The sequence below is a fragment of the Rhinoderma darwinii genome, chromosome 2 (genome assembly GCF_050947455.1).
Source record: "Rhinoderma darwinii isolate aRhiDar2 chromosome 2, aRhiDar2.hap1, whole genome shotgun sequence".
NCBI classification, from domain to species: Eukaryota; Metazoa; Chordata; class Amphibia; order Anura; family Rhinodermatidae; genus Rhinoderma; species Rhinoderma darwinii.
In genome coordinates, this window is record NC_134688.1 from 442,521,603 (window position 1) to 442,528,864 (window position 7,262).

Genomic DNA, 7,262 nt, shown 5'->3' on the forward strand with positions numbered 1-7,262 from the left:
CGTAAATGACAGCTAGCGTGTGAACATACCCTTAGAGTTTTATTAAATGTAGCCTCCTGACGAAGCCGGTCTACAGGGCGAAACGCGCATCGAGGCGTTCACTCATCCATCCGTCTTTGATCTCCATCGCTCCTCACCATGTCCCAGGGTATGTGCTGGTCTCTAGCTTCTACATGATTGTTCCATTGTGTCCAGTTATTTTTAGCCCCTCTTTGTGGCTAATTTGAGCCTGCATGTTTATTTAGGACGCCTTCAGCTTTATTTTGCTGATTGTTATATATTCTGTAGGTAGCAGTAGACTTTTTAGTCTAATCCTGTACATTGCTATACCTAGTAGGCAGCACTATATCATATGTGGGTTTCACTACCCTATGCCCACGATTTATATTTTCTGTCCTGTGGACTACTTGAGCGTGGTCTGGTCATCCTTGGATTGTTGACTCTGTTTTGTCTATGGTCTATTTCATCTGACCTTGCTGTATATATCTCCGTGTATGATGTATCCCTTTTTTATTCTACTACATGTTATTGTTGAGTATATTTAATAAAGATTTCTTTAAGGGCTATGTCCCTTTTTGGTTTGCTTTTAGGTTGTCTATTTATGCATGTAGTCTGATTTTTATGTACAGTACAAATAGAAATCATAGAAAAATATATACGAAATCTTATATGGAAATTTGCTATGTTTGGAAATAAACACACTATGAATAGCTAATGTTTTTCATGCTCTTTCATTAAATAGTATTTGGAGAGGATCCCACTCAAGCAATAGGGGTGGCACATGATAATCTTGATGACGTTAGAAGTCCAGATTAATTAACTCCTTCCCACTGCAGCCCTTTTTCGTTTTTTCATCTTCGTTTTTTTCTTCCCCTCTTTCCAAAATCCATAACTTTTTAAATTTTTCGCCGACATAGACGTATTAGGGCTTTTATTTATGTTTCGGGTCATTGTCGTGATGGAAGACCCAGACTCGAGCCATTTTTAATGTCCTGGTGGAGGGAAGGAGGTTGTCACTCAGGATTTGACGGTACATGGCTCCATCCATTCTCCCATTGATGCGGTGAATTAGTCCTGTGCCCTTAGCAGAGAAACACCCCCAAAACATAATGTTTCCACCTCCATGCTTGACAGTGGGGATGGTGTTCTTTGGGTCATAGGCAGCATTTCTCTTCCTCCAAACACGGCGAGTTGAGTTAATGCCAAAGAGCTCAATTTTAGTCTCTTCTGACCACAGCACCTTCTCCCAATCACTCTCAGAATCATCCAGATGTGCATTTGCAAACTTCAGAGGGGCCTGTACATGTGCCTTCTTGAGCAGGGGGACCTTGCGGGCACTGCAGGATTTTAATCCATTACGGCGTAATGTGTTACCAATGGTTTTTTTAGTGACTGTGGTCCCAGCTGCCTTGAGATCATTAACAAGTTCCCCCCGTGCAGTTTTCGGCTGAGCTCTCACCTTCCTCAGGATCAAGGATACCCCACGAGGTGAGATTTTGCATGGAGCCCCAGATCGATGTCGATTGACAGTCATTTTGTATGTCTTCCATTTTCTTACTATTGCACCAACAGTTGTCTCCTTCTCACCCAGCGTCTTACTTATGGATTTGTAGCCCATTCCAGCCTTGTGCAGGTATATGATCTTGTCCCTGACATCCTTAGAAAGCTCTTTGGTGTTGCCCATGTTGTAGAGGTTAGAGTCAGACTGATTCATTGAGTCTGTGGACAGGAGTCTTTTATACAGGTGACCATGTAAGACAGCTGTCTTTAATGCAGGCACCAAGTTGATTTGGAGCGTGTAACTGGTCTGGAGGAGGCTGAACTCTTAATGGTTGGTAGGGGATCAAATACTTATTTCTCTGAGCACAATGCAAATAAATATATATAATTTTGACTATGTGATTTTCCGTTTTTCTTTTATATAATCTATCTCTCACTGGTAAAATTAACCTAGCCTAAAAATTGTAGACTGTTCATGTCTTTGACAGTGGGCAAACTTACAAAATCAGCAAGGGATCAAATACTTATTTCCTTCACTGTATATATATATATATATATATATATATATATATATATATATATATATATATACTGTATATATAGTTTTTTATACTGTATATATAGTTTTTTTATTCCTGAATCCTGAACTCCTGCATTTCTGATCTCCTGTTGCTGACTCTTTGGCCTCCCTTTACTTTCTGCTTAGTCCTTCTCCTCTAAGAATCTTCATCTTTGTTCCCATTTCTTTCTTACGTCTTGTCAGCTACCCTTTCTCTGATGATTTGGTACTGCACTATTTTCCTCTCTTCATATGTCAGCTGCCATTTATTGGACACTATCCTGGGAAGTGCAACCTGACAAATACTCTTGCAGTGTAGTTCAAACCCCTGGGAAGCGGTCCTTGATGAAGACTAGAAATCCCATAGACTCTACATCCCAGATTACTCCCTGTCTTCCGCCTGCTGTCTCCAGCCTGTCTCTTTTCAGCCATTCTGCCCCAAACTCCTGTCAGTCTGCCACCTACAAGTTACTGCCAATCTGCCCCCTTTCCAGATAAGCATCTATTTGTCAACAGATTTTAATTTTTTAAGGCCTTCCACCAATAACGTAATGTAACTTTTTGGAAAAAAAAGAACCTTTTGCTCTAGAAATGAAGAGCAGTGTGAATTGCTCAACTGAACAAAAATCTTTAAAATGAACAAAGTTTTGTTAATGTTTAAAATGACTTTAGACTAGAAATCTGTCAAGAGGGTCACTGATTTCTTCACAATCTGCTGATTGAAATAACTTTTGGCAGAAAATTCTATTCTGTTAGACTCAAATTCCATTGTATGTTCTTACTTTCAATTGTAATACTGGTGTTTTCTTATTTGGCAGAGGGGACTGTGGGCCTCCTTAAAGCAACCCTCCAGTCCCCACAAAAAAATAAACTAGAGATAGCTAAATGATTTTTAACTTACCTATTGTCCATCCCGTTGGTTCTTCTTTCGCCGTTGCCTCGTTCTAGGTCCTCATTGTCTTTTATCCAACATGGCCGCCGCTGTCTGACTTACACATGGAGCATAGTCTGTATGTCTGAGACACGTCTGATTACGTCAGCGCTGGTCCATCGCTACTGACACTAAGGGCAGTGAAGGAGGAGGGGGCATGTCTCAGACATGCAGACTATGCTCCATGTGTAAGTCTGAGACAGCGGGGACCGAGTACGAGGCAATGGAGAGAGACGTACCAACGGGATGGAAATTAGGTAAGTTAAAAATCATTCTACTATCGCTAGTTTCTTTTTTGGTGGGGACTGGAGGGTTGCTTTAAGCACCAGGGTCTGGGTGCGACTGCTGCATCTTTACCTCTTCAGTTATACCACTGCCACTAAGCTCTACAATGATAAAGACATTTATATCATAGAGAATCATTTTAAAACATTTTACTATATTTTCCCTGTTCAGATAAAAACTCAACCAAAATGAACAAGCTTATAAAATACCATCAGAGGTTAAAACTGTGCAGGTCTAAAACTTGATGTTATGCTAGATGTAAAAAATGGAACTCATTTTTCTATCTGCATCAGCTCTAGCTCACACGTTCCTCCTCCCTGGACTCATAAATAATGCACAGACCAGGAAGCATGCCACTTGGTTGTTGACAGCTAAGCTAGAGGTGGAACAGAAATTTGCTGAAGGCTGATGTACTGTAACTATTGACGATGTACTGCTGTTAACTGCGTGCAGATAAAATCAGTCAACTATTAAACTAATGAACACTTTGTTATTTTCCCATAAATGCGGCTCTAACACAATATAGAATTGTTCGGATTATATTCCTGTTTGCTGAAATATCAAGTTGTGAAAAGTAATAGTAACAAAGGTCACATAAGACCCGGTTTTCCTGTTTCATTGAAGCATGAATCATTGAGAATTTCAGTAAAATTGTCAGTCGTTTGTTTACAGCCTTGACTAGAAATGAGTCATTACTTTCTATACAATGAAGGAATACAGTATGTTGAAAACCAGTGCACTATTTTAAAAAGGGGACATTTGCCGTCTCCGTGGAATCCCACATCGGGATCACTTTACTAACTTTCTAAGTGTATTTTATCGCATATTTTGGCAAGGGGGTTTGGGATCAGTGATATTATTTCTGATGATATGCCTGATTGTCTAAAGACGGGTTTACAAGTTATTAACTACTATCTCTCGTAGTCTAGGGTGATAAAGAGTTTAACCCCTTAGTGACAAGCTATTTTTTTTTTCGTTTTTCTATAGCATCGCTATATTGTGTTTATTTCTATAATGCTATATTTGCATTTTGTATTTCTATCGCATTCAAAGAGCTATAACTTGTTTTATTTTTTCGTCGACATACTGTAGCTGTATGAGGACTTGTTTTTTGCTGGATTAGTTGAACTTTTTAATGCCACCATTTTGGGGTACATATAATTTTTTTATTAACTTTTATTAACTTTTTTTTGGGGAATAGAAAAAAATCATAAAATTCCGCCATTGTTCTATGCGTTTTAAATTTACGCCATTCACTGTGCGGCATAAATAACACATTATCTTTATTCTATGGGTCGGTACGATTACGACGATACCAAATATGTAGAGGTTTTTTATGTTTTACGACTTTTGCACAATAAAAACTCTTTTGATTTTAAATTATTTGTTTTTGCGTCGTCGCATTCCAAGAGCCGTAATTTGTTTTTTTCATCAATGTAGTGATATGAGGGCTTGTTTTTTGCGGGACAAGACATAAATTTGATTGGTTCTGTTTTGGGGTACATGAGACTTATTGATTAAATTTTATTATGACTTTTTTTGGGGGGCAATGGAAAAAAATAGCAATTTCGCCATATTTTTTTACGATGTTCAACTTGCGGGTTTAAATGACATATTAACTTCATTGTTTGGGTGATTACGGTTGTGGCGATACAATATATGTGTACTTTTATTTATTTTTTTACACTTTTACTAAATAAAACCACTTTTTATGGGAAAAATTTTTTTGTTTTTTTTACTGTAATTTTTATTAATGATTTTTATTTCACATATATTACTTATTTTTTTAGTCCCACTAGAGGACTTCACGGTGCGATCTTTCGATCGCTGCTATAATGCTTTGGTATACTTAGTATACCAGAGCATTATTGCCTGTCAGTGTAAAACTCTGGCATGTCCTAATAGGCATATACCCAGGGCAGACCTGGGGTCCATTATCAGGCCCCCGGCTGCCATGGCACCCCATCGGAGTCCCTCGATTGCATTTGCGGGCCACCGTTGATTGAGAGAGGGAGCTTCCTCCCGCTGTAAATTATTTAAATCCCGCTGTCACTATTGACCGCAGCATTTAACGGGTTAAACGGCTGTGAACTAAGTAAACTTCGACCGTGGCCTTTGGCGCAGGTGCCCGGCTGTCATAAGACAACCGAGCACCTGCTCCAGCCCACAGGGGACACCAGTGCAGGACTTAGACTGGGCCACCGCGAGGGTACTAGGAAACTTCCAAAAAGTGGACCTGTTTATAATATGTGACATTTCATTTTATTAATTATGTACCAAATAATTATGTTAGGTATATCTTTGTCTAACATTTAGGTTTAAAAGAAATGACCACTTCCCATTGTTGCAATGCCCTACATCTTATACCTCAATGATTTATTTTTGATGGCTCTATGGCAATATATAATAAATGCACTAGAGTTATATATATATGTAAATCCAAAATACATACTCTAAAACTAGTATCATTTTTGTAGATGGAAAACTGAAGGCTACATCAATGTTCCCCATTATCTGTGACTTCCTTGGCTTTCTCTAATCTACGTATGTATGGTTGTAATGTATTTCTTAGCCATAGTGTTAGAAGAACGTCCTTACTATTGATTGATCGCTATATCCTGTGATCTCACATGTAATACATTCAGCTGTCACAACTGTTACTCATTAAGCAAAACAGTTTTGGCCCCGGGCATTATTCTGTTTACTAATTAATGTATGAATTAATTAATTCATTGTTTAATTTCTCCCGTCAGGAGCAAAGATTATTCACTTCACAATATAATAGCAGCAAAAGTTCAGCTGACTTTGGGCATTCTTCCTTTCTACTCATTATTTCTTGCTATCCAGCTATAGTAGTCATATTGGACTGTACAAATATAAATTAACTCAATATCTGCTTGTATGACCAGTATATCAGAAAAATTCCACGCCATGCAGAAGAGCAGAAGATCACGAACACATTTCTTAGTAATTAATGTCAACTGCTCGAGCAAAATTGTCTTACCATATGTGTTTTAGACCCTCCTCGGTGTAATCTAAATACAAGGAGAATTGTCTGGTTCATTGTAAAGAGAGCACAAAATAATCACTTCATTAAGCTATTGAGGTATTCATGAAGTACTAAAATATGGCTAATGACTTGAGCACCCTACTAAAATCATCATCTGTCCCCAATTAATACTGATGTATGGCACTTGCAAGAGCTGTTAATGATCATATTAATAGTAAATTATTGCTGCTCATATATTTTGTCCTTATAATCATGTATTTATCATACAGTGGTGGCAACTGAACAGTACCCCAGGAGGCTTATTACTCGAGATATTGCACAAAATTTATAGAGGGAGTTTATTTGTAGAGATTTATAGTAAAACAATAAAAAAAATAATGGGTTGCTGATTATAAAATGCTTAGGATTCTGTATATGATATAACTGGGACTGCACTGTTCAGACGTCATGTAAACAAGACAAAGGGTATGGGATTCCCCAAGAGACCTCAGTCTGTCTTTCCAGTCTAGATTACCAATTAAGATGTTTTTACGGGCTATTTGGATTTATACAGTATAAGCATTGACATTGTGACATGTCCCAGTAGTAACAATTGTCTGCTGCCTGTTTTAAGCCACCACTAACTATCAGATGGTTTTGTAAGGTATTGCAATATAATAAAAGTATATTACCCATCATTAGCAACAACAGTAAACCTTCGGGTTAGGCATGGCTTTTTAAGTTAAATAAATGTATGTTTTTAATGTGAGGAATGGGTATACACAAGGGAGGGGAAATAATGGAATAACACACTGGTCCTCTGACCACTATCATTATGACATTGGTTATTCAGTGACGAGAAAGCAATATTGTTTTTTTGTCCGGGTTTACCTGCTGTTCAATTGGCCTAAAATCACAACTGTCTGCCTGCCCCTTCTGGCCGCCAACGACATGTAAAAGAAGGGGCATGTTGCATGTACTTTAAAGTGGCCCTGTGA